General features: G+C 47.2%; 88 non-coding genes across 88 annotated transcripts; 16 read left to right on the top strand and 72 right to left on the bottom strand.

Annotated features, from left to right (window-relative positions):
• Positions 1-89: 89 nt before the first annotated feature.
• Positions 90-162, bottom strand: Trnaa-ugc (transfer RNA alanine (anticodon UGC)). Its single transcript has one exon. It is a non-coding gene; the product is annotated as a tRNA-Ala (tRNA).
• A 253-nt stretch (positions 163-415) lies between these two features.
• On the top strand, positions 416-509 carry Trnay-gua (transfer RNA tyrosine (anticodon GUA)). The gene is made up of 2 exons: positions 416-452; positions 474-509. It is a non-coding gene; the product is annotated as a tRNA-Tyr (tRNA).
• Positions 510-550: 41 nt separating this feature from the next.
• Trnal-caa (transfer RNA leucine (anticodon CAA)) lies at positions 551-666 on the bottom strand. The gene is made up of 2 exons: positions 629-666; positions 551-596 (listed from the first exon to the last, which is right to left on the bottom strand). It is a non-coding gene; the product is annotated as a tRNA-Leu (tRNA).
• A 68-nt stretch (positions 667-734) lies between these two features.
• On the bottom strand, positions 735-807 carry Trnaa-agc (transfer RNA alanine (anticodon AGC)). Its single transcript has one exon. It is a non-coding gene; the product is annotated as a tRNA-Ala (tRNA).
• A 107-nt stretch (positions 808-914) lies between these two features.
• Positions 915-987, bottom strand: Trnak-uuu (transfer RNA lysine (anticodon UUU)). Its single transcript has one exon. It is a non-coding gene; the product is annotated as a tRNA-Lys (tRNA).
• Positions 988-1,060: 73 nt separating this feature from the next.
• Positions 1,061-1,132, bottom strand: Trnad-guc (transfer RNA aspartic acid (anticodon GUC)). The gene has a single exon. It is a non-coding gene; the product is annotated as a tRNA-Asp (tRNA).
• A 259-nt stretch (positions 1,133-1,391) lies between these two features.
• Trnaa-ugc (transfer RNA alanine (anticodon UGC)) lies at positions 1,392-1,464 on the bottom strand. The gene has a single exon. It is a non-coding gene; the product is annotated as a tRNA-Ala (tRNA).
• Positions 1,465-1,717: 253 nt separating this feature from the next.
• Trnay-gua (transfer RNA tyrosine (anticodon GUA)) lies at positions 1,718-1,811 on the top strand. Its single transcript has 2 exons — positions 1,718-1,754; positions 1,776-1,811. It is a non-coding gene; the product is annotated as a tRNA-Tyr (tRNA).
• A 41-nt stretch (positions 1,812-1,852) lies between these two features.
• Trnal-caa (transfer RNA leucine (anticodon CAA)) lies at positions 1,853-1,968 on the bottom strand. Its single transcript has 2 exons — positions 1,931-1,968; positions 1,853-1,898 (listed from the first exon to the last, which is right to left on the bottom strand). It is a non-coding gene; the product is annotated as a tRNA-Leu (tRNA).
• A 68-nt stretch (positions 1,969-2,036) lies between these two features.
• Trnaa-agc (transfer RNA alanine (anticodon AGC)) lies at positions 2,037-2,109 on the bottom strand. Its single transcript has one exon. It is a non-coding gene; the product is annotated as a tRNA-Ala (tRNA).
• A 107-nt stretch (positions 2,110-2,216) lies between these two features.
• On the bottom strand, positions 2,217-2,289 carry Trnak-uuu (transfer RNA lysine (anticodon UUU)). The gene has a single exon. It is a non-coding gene; the product is annotated as a tRNA-Lys (tRNA).
• Positions 2,290-2,362: 73 nt separating this feature from the next.
• Positions 2,363-2,434, bottom strand: Trnad-guc (transfer RNA aspartic acid (anticodon GUC)). Its single transcript has one exon. It is a non-coding gene; the product is annotated as a tRNA-Asp (tRNA).
• A 259-nt stretch (positions 2,435-2,693) lies between these two features.
• On the bottom strand, positions 2,694-2,766 carry Trnaa-ugc (transfer RNA alanine (anticodon UGC)). Its single transcript has one exon. It is a non-coding gene; the product is annotated as a tRNA-Ala (tRNA).
• Positions 2,767-3,019: 253 nt separating this feature from the next.
• On the top strand, positions 3,020-3,113 carry Trnay-gua (transfer RNA tyrosine (anticodon GUA)). Its single transcript has 2 exons — positions 3,020-3,056; positions 3,078-3,113. It is a non-coding gene; the product is annotated as a tRNA-Tyr (tRNA).
• A 41-nt stretch (positions 3,114-3,154) lies between these two features.
• Positions 3,155-3,270, bottom strand: Trnal-caa (transfer RNA leucine (anticodon CAA)). Its single transcript has 2 exons — positions 3,233-3,270; positions 3,155-3,200 (listed from the first exon to the last, which is right to left on the bottom strand). It is a non-coding gene; the product is annotated as a tRNA-Leu (tRNA).
• A 68-nt stretch (positions 3,271-3,338) lies between these two features.
• Positions 3,339-3,411, bottom strand: Trnaa-agc (transfer RNA alanine (anticodon AGC)). Its single transcript has one exon. It is a non-coding gene; the product is annotated as a tRNA-Ala (tRNA).
• A 107-nt stretch (positions 3,412-3,518) lies between these two features.
• Positions 3,519-3,591, bottom strand: Trnak-uuu (transfer RNA lysine (anticodon UUU)). The gene has a single exon. It is a non-coding gene; the product is annotated as a tRNA-Lys (tRNA).
• A 73-nt stretch (positions 3,592-3,664) lies between these two features.
• On the bottom strand, positions 3,665-3,736 carry Trnad-guc (transfer RNA aspartic acid (anticodon GUC)). The gene has a single exon. It is a non-coding gene; the product is annotated as a tRNA-Asp (tRNA).
• A 262-nt stretch (positions 3,737-3,998) lies between these two features.
• On the bottom strand, positions 3,999-4,071 carry Trnaa-ugc (transfer RNA alanine (anticodon UGC)). The gene has a single exon. It is a non-coding gene; the product is annotated as a tRNA-Ala (tRNA).
• A 253-nt stretch (positions 4,072-4,324) lies between these two features.
• On the top strand, positions 4,325-4,418 carry Trnay-gua (transfer RNA tyrosine (anticodon GUA)). The gene is made up of 2 exons: positions 4,325-4,361; positions 4,383-4,418. It is a non-coding gene; the product is annotated as a tRNA-Tyr (tRNA).
• A 41-nt stretch (positions 4,419-4,459) lies between these two features.
• Trnal-caa (transfer RNA leucine (anticodon CAA)) lies at positions 4,460-4,575 on the bottom strand. The gene is made up of 2 exons: positions 4,538-4,575; positions 4,460-4,505 (listed from the first exon to the last, which is right to left on the bottom strand). It is a non-coding gene; the product is annotated as a tRNA-Leu (tRNA).
• A 68-nt stretch (positions 4,576-4,643) lies between these two features.
• Trnaa-agc (transfer RNA alanine (anticodon AGC)) lies at positions 4,644-4,716 on the bottom strand. The gene has a single exon. It is a non-coding gene; the product is annotated as a tRNA-Ala (tRNA).
• Positions 4,717-4,823: 107 nt separating this feature from the next.
• On the bottom strand, positions 4,824-4,896 carry Trnak-uuu (transfer RNA lysine (anticodon UUU)). The gene has a single exon. It is a non-coding gene; the product is annotated as a tRNA-Lys (tRNA).
• Positions 4,897-4,969: 73 nt separating this feature from the next.
• Trnad-guc (transfer RNA aspartic acid (anticodon GUC)) lies at positions 4,970-5,041 on the bottom strand. Its single transcript has one exon. It is a non-coding gene; the product is annotated as a tRNA-Asp (tRNA).
• Positions 5,042-5,520: 479 nt separating this feature from the next.
• On the top strand, positions 5,521-5,614 carry Trnay-gua (transfer RNA tyrosine (anticodon GUA)). The gene is made up of 2 exons: positions 5,521-5,557; positions 5,579-5,614. It is a non-coding gene; the product is annotated as a tRNA-Tyr (tRNA).
• Positions 5,615-5,655: 41 nt separating this feature from the next.
• Trnal-caa (transfer RNA leucine (anticodon CAA)) lies at positions 5,656-5,771 on the bottom strand. The gene is made up of 2 exons: positions 5,734-5,771; positions 5,656-5,701 (listed from the first exon to the last, which is right to left on the bottom strand). It is a non-coding gene; the product is annotated as a tRNA-Leu (tRNA).
• Positions 5,772-5,839: 68 nt separating this feature from the next.
• Positions 5,840-5,912, bottom strand: Trnaa-agc (transfer RNA alanine (anticodon AGC)). The gene has a single exon. It is a non-coding gene; the product is annotated as a tRNA-Ala (tRNA).
• A 107-nt stretch (positions 5,913-6,019) lies between these two features.
• Trnak-uuu (transfer RNA lysine (anticodon UUU)) lies at positions 6,020-6,092 on the bottom strand. The gene has a single exon. It is a non-coding gene; the product is annotated as a tRNA-Lys (tRNA).
• Positions 6,093-6,165: 73 nt separating this feature from the next.
• Positions 6,166-6,237, bottom strand: Trnad-guc (transfer RNA aspartic acid (anticodon GUC)). The gene has a single exon. It is a non-coding gene; the product is annotated as a tRNA-Asp (tRNA).
• Positions 6,238-6,499: 262 nt separating this feature from the next.
• On the bottom strand, positions 6,500-6,572 carry Trnaa-ugc (transfer RNA alanine (anticodon UGC)). Its single transcript has one exon. It is a non-coding gene; the product is annotated as a tRNA-Ala (tRNA).
• Positions 6,573-6,825: 253 nt separating this feature from the next.
• Trnas-gga (transfer RNA serine (anticodon GGA)) lies at positions 6,826-6,919 on the top strand. The gene is made up of 2 exons: positions 6,826-6,862; positions 6,884-6,919. It is a non-coding gene; the product is annotated as a tRNA-Ser (tRNA).
• Positions 6,920-6,960: 41 nt separating this feature from the next.
• Positions 6,961-7,076, bottom strand: Trnal-caa (transfer RNA leucine (anticodon CAA)). The gene is made up of 2 exons: positions 7,039-7,076; positions 6,961-7,006 (listed from the first exon to the last, which is right to left on the bottom strand). It is a non-coding gene; the product is annotated as a tRNA-Leu (tRNA).
• A 68-nt stretch (positions 7,077-7,144) lies between these two features.
• Positions 7,145-7,217, bottom strand: Trnaa-agc (transfer RNA alanine (anticodon AGC)). Its single transcript has one exon. It is a non-coding gene; the product is annotated as a tRNA-Ala (tRNA).
• Positions 7,218-7,324: 107 nt separating this feature from the next.
• Trnak-uuu (transfer RNA lysine (anticodon UUU)) lies at positions 7,325-7,397 on the bottom strand. The gene has a single exon. It is a non-coding gene; the product is annotated as a tRNA-Lys (tRNA).
• Positions 7,398-7,470: 73 nt separating this feature from the next.
• Trnad-guc (transfer RNA aspartic acid (anticodon GUC)) lies at positions 7,471-7,542 on the bottom strand. The gene has a single exon. It is a non-coding gene; the product is annotated as a tRNA-Asp (tRNA).
• Positions 7,543-7,810: 268 nt separating this feature from the next.
• Trnaa-ugc (transfer RNA alanine (anticodon UGC)) lies at positions 7,811-7,883 on the bottom strand. The gene has a single exon. It is a non-coding gene; the product is annotated as a tRNA-Ala (tRNA).
• Positions 7,884-8,136: 253 nt separating this feature from the next.
• Trnay-gua (transfer RNA tyrosine (anticodon GUA)) lies at positions 8,137-8,230 on the top strand. The gene is made up of 2 exons: positions 8,137-8,173; positions 8,195-8,230. It is a non-coding gene; the product is annotated as a tRNA-Tyr (tRNA).
• Positions 8,231-8,271: 41 nt separating this feature from the next.
• Positions 8,272-8,387, bottom strand: Trnal-caa (transfer RNA leucine (anticodon CAA)). Its single transcript has 2 exons — positions 8,350-8,387; positions 8,272-8,317 (listed from the first exon to the last, which is right to left on the bottom strand). It is a non-coding gene; the product is annotated as a tRNA-Leu (tRNA).
• A 68-nt stretch (positions 8,388-8,455) lies between these two features.
• On the bottom strand, positions 8,456-8,528 carry Trnaa-agc (transfer RNA alanine (anticodon AGC)). The gene has a single exon. It is a non-coding gene; the product is annotated as a tRNA-Ala (tRNA).
• A 107-nt stretch (positions 8,529-8,635) lies between these two features.
• On the bottom strand, positions 8,636-8,708 carry Trnak-uuu (transfer RNA lysine (anticodon UUU)). The gene has a single exon. It is a non-coding gene; the product is annotated as a tRNA-Lys (tRNA).
• Positions 8,709-8,781: 73 nt separating this feature from the next.
• Positions 8,782-8,853, bottom strand: Trnad-guc (transfer RNA aspartic acid (anticodon GUC)). The gene has a single exon. It is a non-coding gene; the product is annotated as a tRNA-Asp (tRNA).
• A 585-nt stretch (positions 8,854-9,438) lies between these two features.
• Positions 9,439-9,532, top strand: Trnay-gua (transfer RNA tyrosine (anticodon GUA)). Its single transcript has 2 exons — positions 9,439-9,475; positions 9,497-9,532. It is a non-coding gene; the product is annotated as a tRNA-Tyr (tRNA).
• Positions 9,533-9,573: 41 nt separating this feature from the next.
• Trnal-caa (transfer RNA leucine (anticodon CAA)) lies at positions 9,574-9,689 on the bottom strand. The gene is made up of 2 exons: positions 9,652-9,689; positions 9,574-9,619 (listed from the first exon to the last, which is right to left on the bottom strand). It is a non-coding gene; the product is annotated as a tRNA-Leu (tRNA).
• A 248-nt stretch (positions 9,690-9,937) lies between these two features.
• Trnak-uuu (transfer RNA lysine (anticodon UUU)) lies at positions 9,938-10,010 on the bottom strand. The gene has a single exon. It is a non-coding gene; the product is annotated as a tRNA-Lys (tRNA).
• A 73-nt stretch (positions 10,011-10,083) lies between these two features.
• Positions 10,084-10,155, bottom strand: Trnad-guc (transfer RNA aspartic acid (anticodon GUC)). The gene has a single exon. It is a non-coding gene; the product is annotated as a tRNA-Asp (tRNA).
• Positions 10,156-10,414: 259 nt separating this feature from the next.
• Positions 10,415-10,487, bottom strand: Trnaa-ugc (transfer RNA alanine (anticodon UGC)). Its single transcript has one exon. It is a non-coding gene; the product is annotated as a tRNA-Ala (tRNA).
• Positions 10,488-10,740: 253 nt separating this feature from the next.
• Trnay-gua (transfer RNA tyrosine (anticodon GUA)) lies at positions 10,741-10,834 on the top strand. Its single transcript has 2 exons — positions 10,741-10,777; positions 10,799-10,834. It is a non-coding gene; the product is annotated as a tRNA-Tyr (tRNA).
• Positions 10,835-10,875: 41 nt separating this feature from the next.
• Positions 10,876-10,991, bottom strand: Trnal-caa (transfer RNA leucine (anticodon CAA)). Its single transcript has 2 exons — positions 10,954-10,991; positions 10,876-10,921 (listed from the first exon to the last, which is right to left on the bottom strand). It is a non-coding gene; the product is annotated as a tRNA-Leu (tRNA).
• Positions 10,992-11,059: 68 nt separating this feature from the next.
• Positions 11,060-11,132, bottom strand: Trnaa-agc (transfer RNA alanine (anticodon AGC)). Its single transcript has one exon. It is a non-coding gene; the product is annotated as a tRNA-Ala (tRNA).
• A 107-nt stretch (positions 11,133-11,239) lies between these two features.
• Trnak-uuu (transfer RNA lysine (anticodon UUU)) lies at positions 11,240-11,312 on the bottom strand. The gene has a single exon. It is a non-coding gene; the product is annotated as a tRNA-Lys (tRNA).
• Positions 11,313-11,716: 404 nt separating this feature from the next.
• On the bottom strand, positions 11,717-11,789 carry Trnaa-ugc (transfer RNA alanine (anticodon UGC)). Its single transcript has one exon. It is a non-coding gene; the product is annotated as a tRNA-Ala (tRNA).
• Positions 11,790-12,042: 253 nt separating this feature from the next.
• Positions 12,043-12,136, top strand: Trnay-gua (transfer RNA tyrosine (anticodon GUA)). The gene is made up of 2 exons: positions 12,043-12,079; positions 12,101-12,136. It is a non-coding gene; the product is annotated as a tRNA-Tyr (tRNA).
• A 41-nt stretch (positions 12,137-12,177) lies between these two features.
• Positions 12,178-12,293, bottom strand: Trnal-caa (transfer RNA leucine (anticodon CAA)). The gene is made up of 2 exons: positions 12,256-12,293; positions 12,178-12,223 (listed from the first exon to the last, which is right to left on the bottom strand). It is a non-coding gene; the product is annotated as a tRNA-Leu (tRNA).
• A 68-nt stretch (positions 12,294-12,361) lies between these two features.
• Trnaa-agc (transfer RNA alanine (anticodon AGC)) lies at positions 12,362-12,434 on the bottom strand. The gene has a single exon. It is a non-coding gene; the product is annotated as a tRNA-Ala (tRNA).
• A 107-nt stretch (positions 12,435-12,541) lies between these two features.
• On the bottom strand, positions 12,542-12,614 carry Trnak-uuu (transfer RNA lysine (anticodon UUU)). Its single transcript has one exon. It is a non-coding gene; the product is annotated as a tRNA-Lys (tRNA).
• Positions 12,615-12,687: 73 nt separating this feature from the next.
• On the bottom strand, positions 12,688-12,759 carry Trnad-guc (transfer RNA aspartic acid (anticodon GUC)). The gene has a single exon. It is a non-coding gene; the product is annotated as a tRNA-Asp (tRNA).
• A 259-nt stretch (positions 12,760-13,018) lies between these two features.
• On the bottom strand, positions 13,019-13,091 carry Trnaa-ugc (transfer RNA alanine (anticodon UGC)). Its single transcript has one exon. It is a non-coding gene; the product is annotated as a tRNA-Ala (tRNA).
• A 253-nt stretch (positions 13,092-13,344) lies between these two features.
• Positions 13,345-13,438, top strand: Trnay-gua (transfer RNA tyrosine (anticodon GUA)). The gene is made up of 2 exons: positions 13,345-13,381; positions 13,403-13,438. It is a non-coding gene; the product is annotated as a tRNA-Tyr (tRNA).
• Positions 13,439-13,479: 41 nt separating this feature from the next.
• Trnal-caa (transfer RNA leucine (anticodon CAA)) lies at positions 13,480-13,595 on the bottom strand. The gene is made up of 2 exons: positions 13,558-13,595; positions 13,480-13,525 (listed from the first exon to the last, which is right to left on the bottom strand). It is a non-coding gene; the product is annotated as a tRNA-Leu (tRNA).
• A 248-nt stretch (positions 13,596-13,843) lies between these two features.
• Trnak-uuu (transfer RNA lysine (anticodon UUU)) lies at positions 13,844-13,916 on the bottom strand. Its single transcript has one exon. It is a non-coding gene; the product is annotated as a tRNA-Lys (tRNA).
• A 73-nt stretch (positions 13,917-13,989) lies between these two features.
• Trnad-guc (transfer RNA aspartic acid (anticodon GUC)) lies at positions 13,990-14,061 on the bottom strand. Its single transcript has one exon. It is a non-coding gene; the product is annotated as a tRNA-Asp (tRNA).
• A 259-nt stretch (positions 14,062-14,320) lies between these two features.
• Trnaa-ugc (transfer RNA alanine (anticodon UGC)) lies at positions 14,321-14,393 on the bottom strand. The gene has a single exon. It is a non-coding gene; the product is annotated as a tRNA-Ala (tRNA).
• Positions 14,394-14,646: 253 nt separating this feature from the next.
• Positions 14,647-14,740, top strand: Trnay-gua (transfer RNA tyrosine (anticodon GUA)). Its single transcript has 2 exons — positions 14,647-14,683; positions 14,705-14,740. It is a non-coding gene; the product is annotated as a tRNA-Tyr (tRNA).
• A 41-nt stretch (positions 14,741-14,781) lies between these two features.
• On the bottom strand, positions 14,782-14,897 carry Trnal-caa (transfer RNA leucine (anticodon CAA)). The gene is made up of 2 exons: positions 14,860-14,897; positions 14,782-14,827 (listed from the first exon to the last, which is right to left on the bottom strand). It is a non-coding gene; the product is annotated as a tRNA-Leu (tRNA).
• Positions 14,898-14,965: 68 nt separating this feature from the next.
• Positions 14,966-15,038, bottom strand: Trnaa-agc (transfer RNA alanine (anticodon AGC)). Its single transcript has one exon. It is a non-coding gene; the product is annotated as a tRNA-Ala (tRNA).
• A 107-nt stretch (positions 15,039-15,145) lies between these two features.
• Trnak-uuu (transfer RNA lysine (anticodon UUU)) lies at positions 15,146-15,218 on the bottom strand. Its single transcript has one exon. It is a non-coding gene; the product is annotated as a tRNA-Lys (tRNA).
• Positions 15,219-15,291: 73 nt separating this feature from the next.
• Trnad-guc (transfer RNA aspartic acid (anticodon GUC)) lies at positions 15,292-15,363 on the bottom strand. The gene has a single exon. It is a non-coding gene; the product is annotated as a tRNA-Asp (tRNA).
• A 585-nt stretch (positions 15,364-15,948) lies between these two features.
• On the top strand, positions 15,949-16,042 carry Trnay-gua (transfer RNA tyrosine (anticodon GUA)). The gene is made up of 2 exons: positions 15,949-15,985; positions 16,007-16,042. It is a non-coding gene; the product is annotated as a tRNA-Tyr (tRNA).
• A 41-nt stretch (positions 16,043-16,083) lies between these two features.
• Trnal-caa (transfer RNA leucine (anticodon CAA)) lies at positions 16,084-16,199 on the bottom strand. The gene is made up of 2 exons: positions 16,162-16,199; positions 16,084-16,129 (listed from the first exon to the last, which is right to left on the bottom strand). It is a non-coding gene; the product is annotated as a tRNA-Leu (tRNA).
• A 68-nt stretch (positions 16,200-16,267) lies between these two features.
• On the bottom strand, positions 16,268-16,340 carry Trnaa-agc (transfer RNA alanine (anticodon AGC)). Its single transcript has one exon. It is a non-coding gene; the product is annotated as a tRNA-Ala (tRNA).
• A 107-nt stretch (positions 16,341-16,447) lies between these two features.
• On the bottom strand, positions 16,448-16,520 carry Trnak-uuu (transfer RNA lysine (anticodon UUU)). The gene has a single exon. It is a non-coding gene; the product is annotated as a tRNA-Lys (tRNA).
• Positions 16,521-16,593: 73 nt separating this feature from the next.
• Positions 16,594-16,665, bottom strand: Trnad-guc (transfer RNA aspartic acid (anticodon GUC)). Its single transcript has one exon. It is a non-coding gene; the product is annotated as a tRNA-Asp (tRNA).
• Positions 16,666-16,924: 259 nt separating this feature from the next.
• Trnaa-ugc (transfer RNA alanine (anticodon UGC)) lies at positions 16,925-16,997 on the bottom strand. Its single transcript has one exon. It is a non-coding gene; the product is annotated as a tRNA-Ala (tRNA).
• Positions 16,998-17,250: 253 nt separating this feature from the next.
• On the top strand, positions 17,251-17,340 carry Trnay-gua (transfer RNA tyrosine (anticodon GUA)). The gene is given in 2 exon segments: positions 17,251-17,287; positions 17,305-17,340. It is a non-coding gene; the product is annotated as a tRNA-Tyr (tRNA).
• Positions 17,341-17,381: 41 nt separating this feature from the next.
• Positions 17,382-17,497, bottom strand: Trnal-caa (transfer RNA leucine (anticodon CAA)). The gene is made up of 2 exons: positions 17,460-17,497; positions 17,382-17,427 (listed from the first exon to the last, which is right to left on the bottom strand). It is a non-coding gene; the product is annotated as a tRNA-Leu (tRNA).
• Positions 17,498-17,745: 248 nt separating this feature from the next.
• On the bottom strand, positions 17,746-17,818 carry Trnak-uuu (transfer RNA lysine (anticodon UUU)). The gene has a single exon. It is a non-coding gene; the product is annotated as a tRNA-Lys (tRNA).
• Positions 17,819-18,221: 403 nt separating this feature from the next.
• Positions 18,222-18,294, bottom strand: Trnaa-ugc (transfer RNA alanine (anticodon UGC)). Its single transcript has one exon. It is a non-coding gene; the product is annotated as a tRNA-Ala (tRNA).
• Positions 18,295-18,547: 253 nt separating this feature from the next.
• On the top strand, positions 18,548-18,641 carry Trnay-gua (transfer RNA tyrosine (anticodon GUA)). Its single transcript has 2 exons — positions 18,548-18,584; positions 18,606-18,641. It is a non-coding gene; the product is annotated as a tRNA-Tyr (tRNA).
• A 41-nt stretch (positions 18,642-18,682) lies between these two features.
• Trnal-caa (transfer RNA leucine (anticodon CAA)) lies at positions 18,683-18,798 on the bottom strand. Its single transcript has 2 exons — positions 18,761-18,798; positions 18,683-18,728 (listed from the first exon to the last, which is right to left on the bottom strand). It is a non-coding gene; the product is annotated as a tRNA-Leu (tRNA).
• A 68-nt stretch (positions 18,799-18,866) lies between these two features.
• Trnaa-agc (transfer RNA alanine (anticodon AGC)) lies at positions 18,867-18,939 on the bottom strand. The gene has a single exon. It is a non-coding gene; the product is annotated as a tRNA-Ala (tRNA).
• A 107-nt stretch (positions 18,940-19,046) lies between these two features.
• Trnak-uuu (transfer RNA lysine (anticodon UUU)) lies at positions 19,047-19,119 on the bottom strand. Its single transcript has one exon. It is a non-coding gene; the product is annotated as a tRNA-Lys (tRNA).
• Positions 19,120-19,192: 73 nt separating this feature from the next.
• Positions 19,193-19,264, bottom strand: Trnad-guc (transfer RNA aspartic acid (anticodon GUC)). Its single transcript has one exon. It is a non-coding gene; the product is annotated as a tRNA-Asp (tRNA).
• Positions 19,265-19,526: 262 nt separating this feature from the next.
• Trnaa-ugc (transfer RNA alanine (anticodon UGC)) lies at positions 19,527-19,599 on the bottom strand. Its single transcript has one exon. It is a non-coding gene; the product is annotated as a tRNA-Ala (tRNA).
• Positions 19,600-19,852: 253 nt separating this feature from the next.
• On the top strand, positions 19,853-19,946 carry Trnay-gua (transfer RNA tyrosine (anticodon GUA)). The gene is made up of 2 exons: positions 19,853-19,889; positions 19,911-19,946. It is a non-coding gene; the product is annotated as a tRNA-Tyr (tRNA).
• Positions 19,947-20,171: 225 nt separating this feature from the next.
• Positions 20,172-20,244, bottom strand: Trnaa-agc (transfer RNA alanine (anticodon AGC)). The gene has a single exon. It is a non-coding gene; the product is annotated as a tRNA-Ala (tRNA).
• Positions 20,245-20,351: 107 nt separating this feature from the next.
• Positions 20,352-20,424, bottom strand: Trnak-uuu (transfer RNA lysine (anticodon UUU)). The gene has a single exon. It is a non-coding gene; the product is annotated as a tRNA-Lys (tRNA).
• Positions 20,425-20,497: 73 nt separating this feature from the next.
• Positions 20,498-20,569, bottom strand: Trnad-guc (transfer RNA aspartic acid (anticodon GUC)). The gene has a single exon. It is a non-coding gene; the product is annotated as a tRNA-Asp (tRNA).
• Positions 20,570-20,828: 259 nt separating this feature from the next.
• On the bottom strand, positions 20,829-20,901 carry Trnaa-ugc (transfer RNA alanine (anticodon UGC)). Its single transcript has one exon. It is a non-coding gene; the product is annotated as a tRNA-Ala (tRNA).
• Between the last annotated feature and the right edge of the window lie 69 nt (positions 20,902-20,970).

Below are 20,970 nucleotides of genomic sequence, written 5' to 3'. Positions count from 1 at the left end.
AGGTAATCTTAGGAGCATCATAAATCCTCTTATGACCATTGGCAACTACTGAAATTAGTATAAAAATAAATAAATTAAAAACATCGTCTTGGAGGATCCGGGCATCGATCCCGGTACCTCTCGCATGCAAAGCGAGCGCTCTACCATGTGAGCTAATCCCCCTGGAAATGGTAAAAAGGTCATAGTTTGAGTGCTGTTCGCAATACTAAACTACACCTTACATCAGACACATTTCAGCTTACCTACCTTCAGCAGAGTGGCGCAGAGGAAGCGTGCTGGGCCCATAACCCAGAGGTCGGTGGATCGAAACCACCCTCTGCTACGTGCGAGCTATCGCATCATTTTAAAAACCACGTCATACTACAAACGTGACATGACCTGCATAGTCCTGCACAAGAACTGTACGATGCTACATCCACCGATAGCTCAGTTGGTAGAGCGGAGGACTGTAGACGAACTTATACCACTCAGGCATCCTTAGGTCGCTGGTTCAAATCCGGCTCGGTGGACTTGCATTTTAGGCCTAAAATTTTGTGTGGCAGGGAAAAGTTGTCGGAAGTGGGATTCGAACCCACGCCCTCATTCGAGGACCAGAATTCTCCACGCGATGAGTGGAAGAACATTTTGTCTTGAGTCTGGCGCCTTAGACCGCTCGGCCATCCCGACATGACACGAACGCTGCTGCAAATTGCTCTGCGCAAATTTCATTTATTTTACGCCTATGGAAAAGGCATTGGAGAACCCGGGCATCGATCCCGGTACCTCTCGCATGCTAAGCGAGCGCTCTACCATCTGAGCTAGTTCCCCATCAAGTTTGCTTCGCCTTTGCCACTCCGCAAATGTTACGTTATTCATCCTCTTTCGACAAGACATTGTGGTGAAAGTTAGTTCACCATCGTACCAAATAATTGTTACGCCCGATGAGGGACTCGAACCCGCGACCCTCAGATTAAAAGTCTGATGCTCTACCGACTGAGCTAACCGGGCGTAAATCTGTATTCCCGGACAGTCCCGCGAACGCTACTGACGTGAAACGAAACATTGACAAGATAAAATGAACCTCCCCGGCGGGGAATCGAACCCCGGTCTCCCGCGTGACAGGCGGGGATACTTACCACTATACTACCGAGGACGAGTTCATATTTAAATAATATGTTCGCGATGGCGTCAATGCCCAAATGCCACACGGTCGATCATGTTAAAAGCTGAAACTGTGTATACTGTCAATGCGAAATTAAACAGCAAGAAATGCTCTAGACATATGCAGCGCGGTTTAGTATTATTATTATTATTATTAATACCAGGTAATCTTAGGAGCATCATAAATCCTCTTATGACCATTGGCAACTACTGAAATTAGTATAAAAATAAATAAATTAAAAACATCGTCTTGGAGGATCCGGGCATCGATCCCGGTACCTCTCGCATGCAAAGCGAGCGCTCTACCATGTGAGCTAATCCCCCTGGAAATGGTAAAAAGGTCATAGTTCGAGTGCTGTTCGCAATACTAAACTACACCTTACATCAGACACATTTCAGCTTACCTACCTTCAGCAGAGTGGCGCAGAGGAAGCGTGCTGGGCCCATAACCCAGAGGTTGGTGGATCGAAACCACCCTCTGCTACGTGCGAGCTATCGCATCACTTTAAAAACCACGTCATACTACAAACGTGACATGACCTGCATAGTCCTGCACAAGAACTGTACAATGCTACATCCACCGATAGCTCAGTTGGTAGAGCGGAGGACTGTAGACGAACTTATACCACTCAGGCATCCTTAGGTCGCTGGTTCAAATCCGGCTCGGTGGACTTGCATTTTAGGCCTAAAATTTTGTGTGGCAGGGAAAAGTTGTCGGAAGTGGGATTCGAACCCACGCCCTCATTCGAGGCCCAGAATTCTCCACGCGATGAGTGGAAGAACATTTTGTCTTGAGTCTGGCGCCTTAGACCGCTCGGCCATCCCGACATGACACGAACGCTGCTGCAAATTGCTCTGCGCAAATTTCATTTATTTTACGCCTATGGAAAAGGCATTGGAGAACCCGGGCATCGATCCCGGTACCTCTCGCATGCTAAGCGAGCGCTCTACCATCTGAGCTAGTTCCCCATCAAGTTTGCTTCGCCTTTGCCACTCCGCAAATGTTACGTTATTCATCCTCTTTCGACAAGACATTGTGGTGAAAGTTAGTTCACCATCGTACCAAATAATTGTTACGCCCGATGAGGGACTCGAACCCGCGACCCTCAGATTAAAAGTCTGATGCTCTACCGACTGAGCTAACCGGGCGTAAATCTGTATTCCCGGACAGTCCCGCGAACGCTACTGACGTGAAACGAAACATTGACAAGATAAAAAGAACCTCCCCGGCGGGGAATCGAACCCCGGTCTCCCGCGTGACAGGCGGGGATACTTACCACTATACTACCGAGGACGAGTTCATATTTAAATAATATGTTCGCGATGGCGTCAATGCCCGAATGCCACACGGTCGATCATGTTAAAAGCTGAAACTGTGTATACTGTCAATGCGAAATTAAACAGCAAGAAATGCTCTAGACATATGCAGCGCGGTTTAGTATTATTATTATTATTATTAATACCAGGTAATCTTAGGAGCATCATAAATCCTCTTATGACCATTGGCAACTACTGAAATTAGTATAAAAATAAATAAATTAAAAACATCGTCTTGGAGGATCCGGGCATCGATCCCGGTACCTCTCGCATGCAAAGCGAGCGCTCTACCATGTGAGCTAATCCCCCTGGAAAAGGTAAAAAGGTCATAGTTCGAGTGCTGTTCGCAATACTAAACTACACCTTACATCAGACACATTGCAGCTTACCTACCTTCAGCAGAGTGGCGCAGAGGAAGCGTGCTGGGCCCATAACCCAGAGGTCGGTGGATCGAAACCACCCTCTGCTACGTGCGAGCTATCGCATCATTTTAAAAACCACGTCATACTACAAACGTGACATGACCTGCATAGTCCTGCACAAGAACTGTACGATGCTACATCCACCGATAGCTCAGTTGGTAGAGCGGAGGACTGTAGACGAACTTATACCACTCAGGCATCCTTAGGTCGCTGGTTCAAATCCGGCTCGGTGGACTTGCATTTTAGGCCTAAAATTTTGTGTGGCAGGGAAAAGTTGTCTGAAGTGGGATTCGAACCCACGCCCTCATTCGAGGACCAGAATTCTCCACGCGATGAGTGGAAGAACATTTTGTCTTGAGTCTGGCGCCTTAGACCGCTCGGCCATCCCGACATGACACGAACGCTGCTGCAAATTGCTCTGCGCAAATTTCATTTATTTTACGCCTATGGAAAAGGCATTGGAGAACCCGGGCATCGATCCCGGTACCTCTCGCATGCTAAGCGAGCGCTCTACCATCTGAGCTAGTTCCCCATCAAGTTTGCTTCGCCTTTGCCACTCCGCAAATGTTACGTTATTCATCCTCTTTCGACAAGACATTGTGGTGAAAGTTAGTTCACCATCGTACCAAATAATTGTTACGCCCGATGAGGGACTCGAACCCGCGACCCTCAGATTAAAAGTCTGATGCTCTACCGACTGAGCTAACCGGGCGTAAATCTGTATTCCCGGACAGTCCCGCGAACGCTACTGACGTGAAACGAAACATTGACAAGATAAAAAGAACCTCCCCGGCGGGGAATCGAACCCCGGTCTCCCGCGTGACAGGCGGGGATACTTACCACTATACTACCGAGGACGAGTTCATATTTAAATAATATGTTCGCGATGGCGTCAATGCCCGAATGCCACACGGTCGATCATGTTAAAAGCTGAAACTGTGTATACTGTCAATGCGAAATTAAACAGCAAGAAATGCTCTAGACATATGCAGCGCGGTTTAGTATTATTATTATTATTATTATTAATACCAGGTAATCTTAGGAGCATCATAAATCCTCTTATGACCATTGGCAACTACTGAAATTAGTATAAAAATAAATAAATTAAAAACATCGTCTTGGAGGATCCGGGCATCGATCCCGGTACCTCTCGCATGCAAAGCGAGCGCTCTACCATGTGAGCTAATCCCCCTGGAAATGGTAAAAAGGTCATAGTTCGAGTGCTGTTCGCAATACTAAACTACACCTTACATCAGACACATTTCAGCTTACCTACCTTCAGCAGAGTGGCGCAGAGGAAGCGTGCTGGGCCCATAACCCAGAGGTCGGTGGATCGAAACCACCCTCTGCTACGTGCGAGCTATCGCATCATTTTAAAAACCACGTCATACTACAAACGTGACATGACCTGCATAGTCCTGCACAAGAACTGTACGATGCTACATCCACCGATAGCTCAGTTGGTAGAGCGGAGGACTGTAGACGAACTTATGCCACTCAGGCATCCTTAGGTCGCTGGTTCAAATCCGGCTCGGTGGACTTGCATTTTAGGCCTAAAATTTTGTGTGGCAGGGAAAAGTTGTCGGAAGTGGGATTCGAACCCACGCCCTCATTCGAGGACCAGAATTCTCCACGCGATGAGTGGAAGAACATTTTGTCTTGAGTCTGGCGCCTTAGACCGCTCGGCCATCCCGACATGACACGAACGCTGCTGCAAATTGCTCTGCGCAAATTTCATTTATTTTACGCCTGTGGAAAAGGCATTGGAGAACCCGGGCATCGATCCCGGTACCTCTCGCATGCTAAGCGAGCGCTCTACCATCTGAGCTAGTTCCCCATCAAGTTTGCTTCGCCTTTGCCACTCCGCAAATGTTACGTTATTCATCCTCTTTCGACAAGACATTGTGGTGAAAGTTAGTTCACCATCGTACCAAATAATTGTTACGCCCGATGAGGGACTCGAACCCGCGACCCTCAGATTAAAAGTCTGATGCTCTACCGACTGAGCTAACCGGGCGTAAATCTGTATTCCCGGACAGTCCCGCGAACGCTACTGACGTGAAACGAAACATTGACAAGATAAAAAGAACCTCCCCGGCGGGGAATCGAACCCCGGTCTCCCGCGTGACAGGCGGGGATACTTACCACTATACTACCGAGGACGAGTTCATATTTAAATAATATGTTCGCGATGGCGTCAATGCCCGAATGCCACACGGTCGATCATGTTAAAAGCTGAAACTGTGTATACTGTCAATGCGAAATTAAACAGCAAGAAATGCTCTAGACATATGCAGCGCGGTTTAGTATTATTATTATTATTATTATTATTATTAATACCAGGTAATCTTAGGAGCATCATAAATCCTCTTATGACCATTGGCAACTACTGAAATTAGTATAAAAATAAATAAATTCGCTGTTCGCAATACTAAACTACACCTTACATCAGACACATTGCAGCTTACCTACCTTCAGCAGAGTGGCGCAGAGGAAGCGTGCTGGGCCCATAACCCAGAGGTCGGTGGATCGAAACCACCCTCTGCTACGTGCGAGCTATCGCATCATTTTAAAAACCACGTCATACTACAAACGTGACATGACCTGCATAGTCCTGCACAAGAACTGTACGATGCTACATCCACCGATAGCTCAGTTGGTAGAGCGGAGGACTGTAGACGAACTTATACCACTCAGGCATCCTTAGGTCGCTGGTTCAAATCCGGCTCGGTGGACTTGCATTTTAGGCCTAAAATTTTGTGTGGCAGGGAAAAGTTGTCTGAAGTGGGATTCGAACCCACGCCCTCATTCGAGGACCAGAATTCTCCACGCGATGAGTGGAAGAACATTTTGTCTTGAGTCTGGCGCCTTAGACCGCTCGGCCATCCCGACATGACACGAACGCTGCTGCAAATTGCTCTGCGCAAATTTCATTTATTTTACGCCTATGGAAAAGGCATTGGAGAACCCGGGCATCGATCCCGGTACCTCTCGCATGCTAAGCGAGCGCTCTACCATCTGAGCTAGTTCCCCATCAAGTTTGCTTCGCCTTTGCCACTCCGCAAATGTTACGTTATTCATCCTCTTTCGACAAGACATTGTGGTGAAAGTTAGTTCACCATCGTACCAAATAATTGTTACGCCCGATGAGGGACTCGAACCCGCGACCCTCAGATTAAAAGTCTGATGCTCTACCGACTGAGCTAACCGGGCGTAAATCTGTATTCCCGGACAGTCCCGCGAACGCTACTGACGTGAAACGAAACATTGACAAGATAAAAAGAACCTCCCCGGCGGGGAATCGAACCCCGGTCTCCCGCGTGACAGGCGGGGATACTTACCACTATACTACCGAGGACGAGTTCATATTTAAATAATATGTTCGCGATGGCGTCAATGCCCGAATGCCACACGGTCGATCATGTTAAAAGCTGAAACTGTGTATACTGTCAATGCGAAATTAAACAGCAAGAAATGCTCTAGACATATGCAGCGCGGTTTAGTATTATTATTATTATTATTATTAATACCAGGTAATCTTAGGAGCATCATAAATCCTCTTATGACCATTGGCAACTACTGAAATTAGTATAAAAATAAATAAATTAAAAACATCGTCTTGGAGGATCCGGGCATCGATCCCGGTACCTCTCGCATGCAAAGCGAGCGCTCTACCATGTGAGCTAATCCCCCTGGAAATGGTAAAAAGGTCATAGTTCGAGTGCTGTTCGCAATACTAAACTACACCTTACATCAGACACATTTCAGCTTACCTACCTTCAGCAGAGTGGCGCAGAGGAAGCGTGCTGGGCCCATAACCCAGAGGTCGGTGGATCGAAACCACCCTCTGCTACGTGCGAGCTATCGCATCATTTTAAAAACCACGTCATACTACAAACGTGACATGACCTGCATAGTCCTGCACAAGAACTGTACGATGCTACATCCACCGATAGCTCAGTTGGTAGAGCGGAGGACTGGAGACGAACTGATGCCACTCAGGCATCCTTAGGTCGCTGGTTCAAATCCGGCTCGGTGGACTTGCATTTTAGGCCTAAAATTTTGTGTGGCAGGGAAAAGTTGTCGGAAGTGGGATTCGAACCCACGCCCTCATTCGAGGACCAGAATTCTCCACGCGATGAGTGGAAGAACATTTTGTCTTGAGTCTGGCGCCTTAGACCGCTCGGCCATCCCGACATGACACGAACGCTGCTGCAAATTGCTCTGCGCAAATTTCATTTATTTTACGCCTGTGGAAAAGGCATTGGAGAACCCGGGCATCGATCCCGGTACCTCTCGCATGCTAAGCGAGCGCTCTACCATCTGAGCTAGTTCCCCATCAAGTTTGCTTCGCCTTTGCCACTCCGCAAATGTTACGTTATTCATCCTCTTTCGACAAGACATTGTGGTGAAAGTTAGTTCACCATCGTACCAAATAATTGTTACGCCCGATGAGGGACTCGAACCCGCGACCCTCAGATTAAAAGTCTGATGCTCTACCGACTGAGCTAACCGGGCGTAAATCTGTATTCCCGGACAGTCCCGCGAACGCTACTGACGTGAAACGAAACATTGACAAGATAAAAAGAACCTCCCCGGCGGGGAATCGAACCCCGGTCTCCCGCGTGACAGGCGGGGATACTTACCACTATACTACCGAGGACGAGTTCATATTTAAATAATATGTTCGCGATGGCGTCAATGCCCGAATGCCACACGGTCGATCATGTTAAAAGCTGAAACTGTGTATACTGTCAATGCGAAATTAAACAGCAAGAAATGCTCTAGACATATGCAGCGCGGTTTAGTATTATTATTATTATTATTATTATTATTAATACCAGGTAATCTTAGGAGCATCATAAATCCTCTTATGACCATTGGCAACTACTGAAATTAGTATAAAAATAAATAAATTAAAAACATCGTCTTGGAGGATCCGGGCATCGATCCCGGTACCTCTCGCATGCAAAGCGAGCGCTCTACCATGTGAGCTAATCCCCCTGGAAATGGTAAAAAGGTCATAGTTCGAGTGCTGTTCGCAATACTAAACTACACCTTACATCAGACACATTTCAGCTTACCTACCTTCAGCAGAGTGGCGCAGAGGAAGCGTGCTGGGCCCATAACCCAGAGGTCGGTGGATCGAAACCACCCTCTGCTACGTGCGAGCTATCGCATCATTTTAAAAACCACGTCATACTACAAACGTGACATGACCTGCATAGTCCTGCACAAGAACTGTACGATGCTACATCCACCGATAGCTCAGTTGGTAGAGCGGAGGACTGTAGACGAACTTATACCACTCAGGCATCCTTAGGTCGCTGGTTCAAATCCGGCTCGGTGGACTTGCATTTTAGGCCTAAAATTTTGTGTGGCAGGGAAAAGTTGTCGGAAGTGGGATTCGAACCCACGCCCTCATTCGAGGACCAGAATTCTCCACGCGATGAGTGGAAGAACATTTTGTCTTGAGTCTGGCGCCTTAGACCGCTCGGCCATCCCGACATGACACGAACGCTGCTGCAAATTGCTCTGCGCAAATTTCATTTATTTTACGCCTATGGAAAAGGCATTGGAGAACCCGGGCATCGATCCCGGTACCTCTCGCATGCTAAGCGAGCGCTCTACCATCTGAGCTAGTTCCCCATCAAGTTTGCTTCGCCTTTGCCACTCCGCAAATGTTACGTTATTCATCCTCTTTCGACAAGACATTGTGGTGAAAGTTAGTTCACCATCGTACCAAATAATTGTTACGCCCGATGAGGGACTCGAACCCGCGACCCTCAGATTAAAAGTCTGATGCTCTACCGACTGAGCTAACCGGGCGTAAATCTGTATTCCTGGACAGTCCCGCGAACGCTATTGACGTGAAACGAAACATTGACAAGATAAAAAGAACCTCCCCGGCGGGGAATCGAACCCCGGTCTCCCGCGTGACAGGCGGGGATACTTACCACTATACTACCGAGGACGAGTTCATATTTAAATAATATGTTCGCGATGGCGTCAATGCCCGAATGCCACACGGTCGATCATGTTAAAAGCTGAAACTGTGTATACTGTCAATGCGAAATTAAACAGCAAGAAATGCTCTAGACATATGCAGCGCGGTTTAGTATTATTATTATTATTATTAATACCAGGTAATCTTAGGAGCATCATAAATCCTCTTATGACCATTGGCAACTACTGAAATTAGTATAAAAATAAATAAATTAAAAACATCGTCTTGGAGGATCTGGGCATCGATCCCGGTACCTCTCGCATGCAAAGCGAGCGCTCTACCATGTGAGCTAATCCCCCTGGAAATGGTAAAAAGGTCATAGTTCGAGTGCTGTTCGCAATACTAAACTACACCTTACATCAGACACATTTCAGCTTACCTACCTTCAGCAGAGTGGCGCAGAGGAAGCGTGCTGGGCCCATAACCCAGAGGTCGGTGGATCGAAACCACCCTCTGCTACGTGCGAGCTATCGCATCATTTTAAAAACCACGTCATACTACAAACGTGACATGACCTGCATAGTCCTGCACAAGAACTGTACGATGCTACATCCACCGATAGCTCAGTTGGTAGAGCGGAGGACTGTAGACGAACTTATACCACTCAGGCATCCTTAGGTCGCTGGTTCAAATCCGGCTCGGTGGACTTGCATTTTAGGCCTAAAATTTTGTGTGGCAGGGAAAAGTTGTCGGAAGTGGGATTCGAACCCACGCCCTCATTCGAGGACCAGAATTCTCCACGCGATGAGTGGAAGAACATTTTGTCTTGAGTCTGGCGCCTTAGACCGCTCGGCCATCCCGACATGACACGAACGCTGCTGCAAATTGCTCTGCGCAAATTTCATTTATTTTACGCCTATGAAAAAGGCATTGGAGAACCCAGGCATCCATCCCGGTACCTCTCGCATGCTAAGCGAGCGCTCTACCATCTGAGCTAGTTCCCCATCAAGTTTGCTTCGCCTTTGCCACTCCGCAAATGTTACGTTATTCATCCTCTTTCGACAAGACATTGTGGTGAAAGTTAGTTCACCATCGTACCAAATAATTGTTACGCCCGATGAGGGACTCGAACCCGCGACCCTCAGATTAAAAGTCTGATGCTCTACCGATTGAGCTAACCGGGCGTAAATCTGTGTTCCCGGACAGTCCCGCGAACGCTACTGACGTGAAACGAAACATTGACAAGATAAAAAGAACCTCCCCGGCGGGGAATCGAACCCCGGTCTCCCGCGTGACAGGCGGGGATACTTACCACTATACTACCGAGGACGAGTTCATATTTAAATAATATGTTCGCGATGGCGTCAATGCCCGAATGCCACACGGTCGATCATGTTAAAAGCTGAAACTGTGTATACTGTCAATGCGAAATTAAACAGCAAGAAATGCTCTAGACATATGCAGCACGGTTTAGTATTATTATTATTATTATTAATACCAGGTAATCTTAGGAGCATCATAAATCCTCTTATGACCATTGGCAACTACTGAAATTAGTATAAAAATAAATAAATTAAAAACATCGTCTTGGAGGATCCGGGCATCGATCCCGGTACCTCTCGCATGCAAAGCGAGCGCTCTACCATGTGAGCTAATCCCCCTGGAAATGGTAAAAAGGTCATAGTTCGAGTGCTGTTCGCAATACTAAACTACACCTTACATCAGACACATTTCAGCTTACCTACCTTCAGCAGAGTGGCGCAGAGGAAGCGTGCTGGGCCCATAACCCAGAGGTCGGTGGATCGAAACCACCCTTTGCTACGTGCGAGCTATCGCATCATTTTAAAAACCACGTCATACTACAAACGTGACATGACCTGCATAGTCCTGCACAAGAACTGTACGATGCTACATCCACCGATAGCTCAGTTGGTAGAGCGGAGGACTGTAGACGAACTTATACCACTCAGGCATCCTTAGGTCGCTGGTTCAAATCCGGCTCGGTGGACTTGCATTTTAGGCCTAAAATTTTGTGTGGCAGGGAAAAGTTGTCGGAAGTGGGATTCGAACCCACGCCCTCATTCGAGGACCAGAATTCTCCACGCGATGAGTGGAAGAACATTTTGTCTTGAGTCTGGCGCCTTAGACCGCTCGGCCATCCCGACATGACACGAACGCTGCTGCAAATTGCTCTGCGCAAATTTCATTTATTTTACGCCTATGGAAAAGGCATTGGAGAACCCGGGCATCGATCCCGGTACCTCTCGCATGCTAAGCGAGCGCTCTACCATCTGAGCTAGTTCCCCATCAAGTTTGCTTCGCCTTTGCCACTCCGCAAATGTTACGTTATTCATCCTCTTTCGACAAGACATTGTGGTGAAAGTTAGTTCACCATCGTACCAAATAATTGTTACGCCCGATGAGGGACTCGAACCCGCGACCCTCAGATTAAAAGTCTGATGCTCTACCGACTGAGCTAACCGGGCGTAAATCTGTATTCCCGGACAGTCCCGCGAACGCTACTGACGTGAAACGAAACATTGACAAGATAAAAAGAACCTCCCCGGCGGGGAATCGAACCCCGGTCTCCCGCGTGACAGGCGGGGATACTTACCACTATACTACAGAGGACGAGTTCATATTTAAATAATATGTTCGCGATGGCGTCAATGCCCGAATGCCACACGGTCGATCATGTTAAAAGCTGAAACTGTGTATACTGTCAATGCGAAATTAAACAGCAAGAAATGCTCTAGACATATGCAGCGCGGTTTAGTATTATTATTATTATTATTAATACCAGGTAATCTTAGGAGCATCATAAATCCTCTTATGACCATTGGCAACTACTGAAATTAGTATAAAAATAAATAAATTAAAAACATCGTCTTGGAGGATCCGGGCATCGATCCCGGTACCTCTCGCATGCAAAGCGAGCGCTCTACCATGTGAGCTAATCCCCCTGGAAATGGTAAAAAGGTCATAGTTCGAGTGCTGTTCGCAATACTAAACTACACCTTACATCAGACACATTTCAGCTTACCTACCTTCAGCAGAGTGGCGCAGAGGAAGCGTGCTGGGCCCATAACCCAGAGGTCGGTGGATCGAAACCACCCTCTGCTACGTGCGAGCTATCGCATCATTTTAAAAACCACGTCATACTACAAACGTGACATGACCAGCATAGTCCTGCACAAGAACTGTACGATGCTACATCCACCGATAGCTCAGTTGGTAGAGCGGAGGACTGTAGACGAACTTATACCACTCAGGCATCCTTAGGTCGCTGGTTCAAATCCGGCTCGGTGGACTTGCATTTTAGGCCTAAAATTTTGTGTGGCAGGGAAAAGTTGTCGGAAGTGGGATTCGAACCCACGCCCTCATTCGAGGACCAGAATTCTCCACGCGATGAGTGGAATAACATTTTGTCTTGAGTCTGGCGCCTTAGACCGCTCGGCCATCCCGACATGACACGAACGCTGCTGCAAATTGCTCTGCGCAAATTTCATTTATTTTACGCCTATGGAAAAGGCATTGGAGAACCCGGGCATCGATCCCGGTACCTCTCGCATGCTAAGCGAGCGCTCTACCATCTGAGCTAGTTCCCCATCAAGTTTGCTTCGCCTTTGCCACTCCGCAAATGTTACGTTATTCATCCTCTTTCGACAAGACATTGTGGTGAAAGTTAGTTCACCATCGTACCAAATAATTGTTACGCCCGATGAGGGACTCGAACCCGCGACCCTCAGATTAAAAGTCTGATGCTCTACCGACTGAGCTATCCGGGCGTAAATCTGTATTCCCGGACAGTCCCGCGAACGCTACTGACGTGAAACGAAACATTGACAAGATAAAAAGAACCTCCCCGGCGGGGAATCGAACCCCGGTCTCCCGCGTGACAGGCGGGGATACTTACCACTATACTACCGAGGACGAGTTCATATTTAAATAATATGTTCGCGATGGCGTCAATGCCCGAATGCCACACGGTCGATCATGTTAAAAGCTGAAACTGTGTATACTGTCAATGCGAAATTAAACAGCAAGAAATGCTCTAGACATATGCAGCGCGGTTTAGTATTATTATTATTATTATTAATACCAGGTAATCTTAGGAGCATCATAAATCCTCTTATGACCATTGGCAACTACTGAAATTAGTATAAAAATAAATAAATTAAAAACATCGTCTTGGAGGATCCGGGCATCGATCCCGGTACCTCTCGCATGCAAAGCGAGCGCTCTACCATGTGAGCTAATCCCCCTGGAAATGGTAAAAAGGTCATAGTTCGAGTGCTGTTCGCAATACTAAACTACACCTTACATCAGACACATTTCAGCTTACCTACCTTCAGCAGAGTGGCGCAGAGGAAGCGTGCTGGGCCCATAACCCAGAGGTCGGTGGATCGAAACCACCCTCTGCTACGTGCGAGCTATCGCATCATTTTAAAAACCACGTCATACTACAAACGTGACATGACCTGCATAGTCCTGCACAAGAACTGTACGATGCTACATCCACCGATAGCTCAGTTGGTAGAGCGGAGGACTGTAGACGAACTTATACCACTCAGGCATCCTTAGGTCGCTGGTTCAAATCCGGCTCGGTGGACTTGCATTTTAGGCCTAAAATTTTGTGTGACAGGGAAAAGTTGTCGGAAGTGGGATTCGAACCCACGCCCTCATTCGAGGACCAGAATTCTCCACGCGATGAGTGGAAGAACATTTTGTCTTGAGTCTGGCGCCTTAGACCGCTCGGCCATCCCGACATGACACGAACGCTGCTGCAAATTGCTCTGCGCAAATTTCATTTATTTTACGCCTATGGAAAAGGCATTGGAGAACCCGGGCATCGATCCCGGTACCTCTCGCATGCTATGCGAGCGCTCTACCATCTGAGCTAGTTCCCCATCAAGTTTGCTTCGCCTTTGCCACTCCGCAAATGTTACGTTATTCATCCTCTTTCGACAAGACATTGTGGTGAAAGTTAGTTCACCATCGTACCAAATAATTGTTACGCCCGATGAGGGACTCGAACCCGCGACCCTCAGATTAAAAGTCTGATGCTCTACCGACTGAGCTAACCGGGCGTAAATCTGTATTCCCGGACAGTCCCGCGAACGCTACTGACGTGAAACGAAACATTGACAAGATAAAAAGAACCTCCCCGGCGGGGAATCGAACCCCGGTCTCCCGCGTGACAGGCGGGGATACTTACCACTATACTACCGAGGACGAGTTCATATTTAAATAATATGTTCGCGATGGCGTCAATGCCCGAATGCCACACGGTCGATCATGTTAAAAGCTGAAACTGTGTATACTGTCAATGCGAAATTAAACAGCAAGAAATGCTCTAGACATATGCAGCGCGGTTTAGTATTATTATTATTATTATTAATACCAGGTAATCTTAGGAGCATCATAAATCCTCTTATGACCATTGGCAACTACTGAAATTAGTATAAAAATAAATAAATTAAAAACATCGTCTTGGAGGATCCGGGCATCGATCCCGGTACCTCTCGCATGCAAAGCGAGCGCTCTACCATGTGAGCTAATCCCCCTGGAAATGGTAAAAATGTCATAGTTCGAGTGCTGTTCGCAATACTAAACTACACCTTACATCAGACACATTTCAGCTTACCTACCTTCAGCAGAGTGGCGCAGAGGAAGCGTGCTGGGCCCATAACCCAGAGGTCGGTGGATCGAAACCACCCTCTGCTACGTGCGAGCTATCGCATCATTTTAAAAACCACGTCATACTACAAACGTGACATGACCTGCATAGTCCTGCACAAGAACTGTACGATGCTACATCCACCGATAGCTCAGTTGGTAGAGCGGAGGACTGTAGACGAACTTATACCACTCAGGCATCCTTAGGTCGCTGGTTCAAATCCGGCTCGGTGGACTTGCATTTTAGGCCTAAAATTTTGTGTGGCAGGGAAAAGTTGTCGGAAGTGGGATTCGAACCCACGCCCTCATTCGAGGACCAGAATTCTCCACGCGATGAGTGGAAGAACATTTTGTCTTGAGTCTGGCGCCTTAGACCGCTCGGCCATCCCGACATGACACGAACGCTGCTGCAAATTGCTCTGCGCAAATTTCATTTATTTTACGCCTATGGAAAAGGCATTGGAGAACCCGGGCATCGATCCCGGTACCTCTCGCATGCTAAGCGAGCGCTCTACCATCTGAGCTAGTTCCCCATCAAGTTTGCTTCGCCTTTGCCACTCCGCAAATGTTACGTTATTCATCCTCTTTCGACAAGACATTGTGGTGAAAGTTAGTTCACCATCGTACCAAATAATTGTTACGCCCGATGAGGGACTCGAACCCGCGACCCTCAGATTAAAAGTCTGATGCTCTACCGACTGAGCTAACCGGGCGTAAATCTGTATTCCCGGACAGTCCCGCGAACGCTACTGACGTGAAACGAAACATTGACAAGATAAAAAGAACCTCCCCGGCGGGGAATCGAACCCCGGTCTCCCGCGTGACAGGCGGGGATACTTACCACTATACTACCGAGGACGAGTTCATATTTAAATAATATGTTCGCGATGGCGTCAATGCCCGAATGCCACACGGTCGATCATGTTAAAAGCTGAAACTGTGTATACTGTCAATGCGAAATTAAACAGAAAGAAATGCTCTAGACATATGCAGCGCGGTTTAGTATTATTATTATTATTATTAATACCAGGTAATCTTAGGAGCATCATAAATCCTCTTATGACCATTGGCAACTACTGAAATTAGTATAAAAATAAATAAATTAAAAACATCGTCTTGGAGGATCCGGGCATCGATCCCGGTACCTCTTGCATGCAAAGCGAGCGCTCTACCATGTGAGCTAATCCCCCTGGAAATGGTAAAAAGGTCATAGTTCGAGTGCTGTTCGCAATACTAAACTACACCTTACATCAGACACATTTCAGCTTACTTACCTTCAGCAGAGTGGCGCAGAGGAAGCGTGCTGGGCCCATAACCCAGAGGTCGGTGAATCGAAACCACCCTCTGCTACGTGCGAGCTATCGCATCATTTTAAAAACCACGTCATACTACAAACGTGACATGACCTGCATAGTCCTGCACAAGAACTGTACGATGCTACATTCACCGATAGCTCAGTTGGTAGAGCGGAGGACTGTAGACGAACTTATACCACTCAGGCATCCTTAGGTCGCTGGTTCAAATCCGGCTCGGTGGACTTGCATTTTAGGCCTAAAATTTTGTGTGGCAGGGAAAAGTTGTCGGAAGTGGGATTCGAACCCACGCCCTCATTCGAGGACCAGAATTCTCCACGCGATGAGTGGAAGAACATTTTGTCTTGAGTCTGGCGCCTTAGACCGCTCGGCCATCCCGACATGACACGAACGCTGCTGCAAATTGCTCTGCGCAAATTTCATTTATTTTACGCCTATGGAAAAGGCATTGGAGAACCCGGGCATCGATCCCGGTACCTCTCGCATGCTAAGCGAGCGCTCTACCATCTGAGCTAGTTCCCCATCAAGTTTGCTTCGCCTTTGCCACTCCGCAAATGTTACGTTATTCATCCTCTTTCGACAAGACATTGTGGTGAAAGTTAGTTCACCATCGTACCAAATAATTGTTACGCCCGATGAGGGACTCGAACCCGCGACCCTCAGATTAAAAGTCTGATGCTCTACCGACTGAGCTAACCGGGCGTAAATCTGTATTCCCGGACAGTCCCGCGAACGCTACTGACGTGAAACGAAACATTGACAAGATAAAAAGAACCTCCCCGGCGGGGAATCGAACCCCGGTCTCCCGCGTGACAGGCGGGGATACTTACCACTATACTACCGAGGACGAGTTCATATTTAAATAATATGTTCGCGATGGCGTCAATGCCCGAATGCCACACGGTCGATCATGTTAAAAGCTGAAACTGTGTATACTGTCAATGCGAAATTAAACAGCAAGAAATGCTCTAGACATATGCAGCGCGGTTTAGTATTATTATTATTATTATTAATACCAGGTAATCTTAGGAGCATCATAAATCCTCTTATGACCATTGGCAACTACTGAAATTAGTATAAAAATAAATAAATTAAAAACATCGTCTTGGAGGATCCGGGCATCGATCCCGGTACCTCTCGCATGCAAAGCGAGCGCTCTACCATGTGAGCTAATCCCCCTGGAAATGGTAAAAAGGTCATAGTTCGAGTGCTGTTCGCAATACTAAACTACACCTTACATCAGACACATTTCAGCTTACCTACCTTCAGCAGAGTGGCGCAGAGGAAGCGTGCTGGGCCCATAACCCAGAGGTCGGTGGATCGAAACCACCCTCTGCTACGTGCGAGCTATCGCATCATTTTAAAAACCACGTCATACTACAAACGTGACATGACCTGCATAGTCCTGCACAAGAACTGTACGATGCTACATCCACCGATAGCTCAGTTGGTAGAGCGGAGGACAGTAGACGAACTTATACCACTCATCCTTAGGTCGCTGGTTCAAATCCGGCTCGGTGGACTTGCATTTTAGGCCTAAAATTTTGTGTGGCAGGGAAAAGTTGTCGGAAGTGGGATTCGAACCCACGCCCTCATTCGAGGACCAGAATTCTCCACGCGATGAGTGGAAGAACATTTTGTCTTGAGTCTGGCGCCTTAGACCGCTCGGCCATCCCGACATGACACGAACGCTGCTGCAAATTGCTCTGCGCAAATTTCATTTATTTTACGCCTATGGAAAAGGCATTGGAGAACCCGGGCATCCATCCCGGTACCTCTCGCATGCTAAGCGAGCGCTCTACCATCTGAGCTAGTTCCCCATCAAGTTTGCTTCGCCTTTGCCACTCCGCAAATGTTACGTTATTCATCCTCTTTCGACAAGACATTGTGGTGAAAGTTAGTTCACCATCGTACCAAATAATTGTTACGCCCGATGAAGGACTCGAACCCGCGACCCTCAGATTAAAAGTCTGATGCTCTACCGACTGAGCTAACCGGGCGTAAATCTGTATTCCCGGACAGTCCCGCGAACGCTACTGACGTGAAACGAAACATTGACAAGATAAAAAGAACCTCCCGGCGGGGAATCGAACCCCGGTCTCCCGCGTGACAGGCGGGGATACTTACCACTATACTACCGAGGACGAGTTCATATTTAAATAATATGTTCGCGATGGCGTCAATGCCCGAATGCCACACGGTCGATCATGTTAAAAGCTGAAACTGTGTATACTGTCAATGCGAAATTAAACAGCAAGAAATGCTCTAGACATATGCAGCGCGGTTTAGTATTATTATTATTATTATTAATACCAGGTAATCTTAGGAGCATCATAAATCCTCTTATGACCATTGGCAACTACTGAAATTAGTATAAAAATAAATAAATTAAAAACATCGTCTTGGAGGATCCGGGCATCGATCCCGGTACCTCTCGCATGCAAAGCGAGCGCTCTACCATGTGAGCTAATCCCCCTGGAAATGGTAAAAAGGTCATAGTTCGAGTGCTGTTCGCAATACTAAACTACACCTTACATCAGACACATTTCAGCTTACCTACCTTCAGCAGAGTGGCGCAGAGGAAGCGTGCTGGGCCCATAACCCAGAGGTCGGTGGATCGAAACCACCCTCTGCTACGTGCGAGCTATCGCATCATTTTAAAAACCACGTCATACTACAAACGTGACATGACCTGCATAGTCCTGCACAAGAACTGTACGATGCTACATCCACCGATAGCTCAGTTGGTAGAGCGGAGGACTGTAGACGAACTTATACCACTCAGGCATCCTTAGGTCGCTGGTTCAAATCCGGCTCGGTGGACTTGCATTTTAGGCCTAAAATTTTGTGTGGCAGGGAAAAGTTGTCGGAAGTGGGATTCGAACCCACGCCCTCATTCGAGGACCAGAATTCTCCACGCGATGAGTGGAAGAACATTTTGTCTTGAGTCTGGCGCCTTAGACCGCTCGGCCATCCCGACATGACACGAACGCTGCTGCAAATTGCTCTGCGCAAATTTCATTTATTTTACGCCTATGGAAAAGGCATTGGAGAACCCGGGCATCGATCCCGGTACCTCTCGCATGCTAAGCGAGCGCTCTACCATCTGAGCTAGTTCCCCATCAAGTTTGCTTCGCCTTTGCCACTCCGCAAATGTTACGTTATTCATCCTCTTTCGACAAGACATTGTGGTGAAAGTTAGTTCACCATCGTACCAAATAATTGTTACGCCCGATGAGGGACTCGAACCCGCGACCCTCAGATTAAAAGTCTGATGCTCTACCGACTGAGCTAACCGGGCGTAAATCTGTATTCCCGGACAGTCCCGCGAACGCTACTGACGTGAAACGAAACATTGACAAGATAAAAAGAACCTCCCCGGCGGGGAATCGAACCCCGGTCTCCCGCGTGACAGGCGGGGATACTTACCACTATACTACCGAGGACGAGTTCATATTTAAATAATATGTTCGCGATGGCGTCAATGCCCGAATGCCACACGGTCGATCATGTTAAAAGCTGAAACTGTGTATACTGTCAATGCGAAATTAAACAGCAAGAAATGCTCTAGACATATGCAGCGCGGTTTAGTATTATTATTATTATTATTATTAATACCAGGTAATCTTAGGAGCATCATAAATCCTCTTATGACCATTGGCAACTACTGAAATTAGTATAAAAATAAATAAATTAAAAACATCGTCTTGGAGGATCCGGGCATCGATCCCGGTACCTCTCGCATGCAAAGCGAGCGCTCTACCATGTGAGCTAATCCCCCTGGAAATGGTAAAAAGATCATAGTTCGAGTGCTGTTCGCAATACTAAACTACACCTTACATCAGACACATTTCAGCTTACCTACCTTCAGCAGAGTGGCGCAGAGGAAGCGAGCTGGGCCCATAACCCAGAGGTCGGTGGATCGAAACCACCCTCTGCTACGTGCGAGCTATCGCATCATTTTAAAAACCACGTCATACTACAAACGTGACATGACCTGCATAGTCCTGCACAAGAACTGTACGATGCTACATCCACCGATAGCTCAGTTGGTAGAGCGGAGGACTGTAGACAAACTTATACCACTCAGGCATCCTTAGGTCGCTGGTTCAAATCCGGCTCGGTGGACTTGCATTTTAGGCCTAAAATTTTGTGTGGCAGGGAAAAGTTGTCGGAAGTGGGATTCGAAACCAAGCCCTCATTCGAGGACCAGAATTCTCCACGCGATGAGTGGAAGAACATTTTGTCTTGAGTCTGGCGCCTTAGACCGCTCGGCCATCCCGACATGACACGAACGCTGCTGCAAATTGCTCTGCGCAAATTTCATTTATTTTACGCCTATGGTAAAGGCATTGGAGAACCCGGGCATCGATCCCGGTACCTCTCGCATGCTAAGCGAGCGCTCTACCATCTGAGCTAGTTCCCCATCAAGTTTGCTTCGCCTTTGCCACTCCGCAAATGTTACGTTATTCATCCTCTTTCGACAAGACATTGTGGTGAAAGTTAGTTCACCATCGTACCAAATAATTGTTACGCCCGATGAGGGACTCGAACCCGCGACCCTCAGATTAAAAGTCTGATGCTCTACCGACTGAGCTAACCGGGCGTAAATCTGTATTCCCGGACAGTCCCGCGAACGCTACTGACGTGAAACGAAACATTGACAAGATAAAAAGAACCTCCCCGGCGGGGAATCGAACCCCGGTCTCCCGCGTGACAGGCGGGGATACTTACCACTATACTACCGAGGACGAGTTCATATTTAAATAATATGTTCGCGATGGCGTCAATGCCCGAATGCCACACGGTCGATCATGTTAAAAGCTGAAACTGTGTAAACTGTCAATGCGAAATTAAACAGCAAGAAATGCTCTAGACATATGCAGCGCGGTTTAGTATTATTATTATTATTATTAATACCAGGTAATCTTAGAAGCATCATAAATCCTCTTATGACCATTGGCAACTACTGAAATTAGTATAAAAATAAATAAATTAAAAACATCGTCTTGGAGGATCCGGGCATCGATCCCGGTACCTCTCGCATGCAAAGCGAGCGCTCTACCATGTGAGCTAATCCCCCTGGAAATGGTAAAAAGGTCATAGTTTGAGTGCTGTTCGCAATACTAAACTACACCTTACATCAGACACA

The sequence above is a fragment of the Hydractinia symbiolongicarpus genome, chromosome 3 (assembly GCF_029227915.1).
Source record: "Hydractinia symbiolongicarpus strain clone_291-10 chromosome 3, HSymV2.1, whole genome shotgun sequence".
NCBI lineage: Eukaryota > Metazoa > Cnidaria > Hydrozoa > Anthoathecata > Hydractiniidae > Hydractinia > Hydractinia symbiolongicarpus.
Note: the sequence above shows the minus strand (reverse complement) of the source record. Positions and strands in the feature narration are given on the sequence as shown.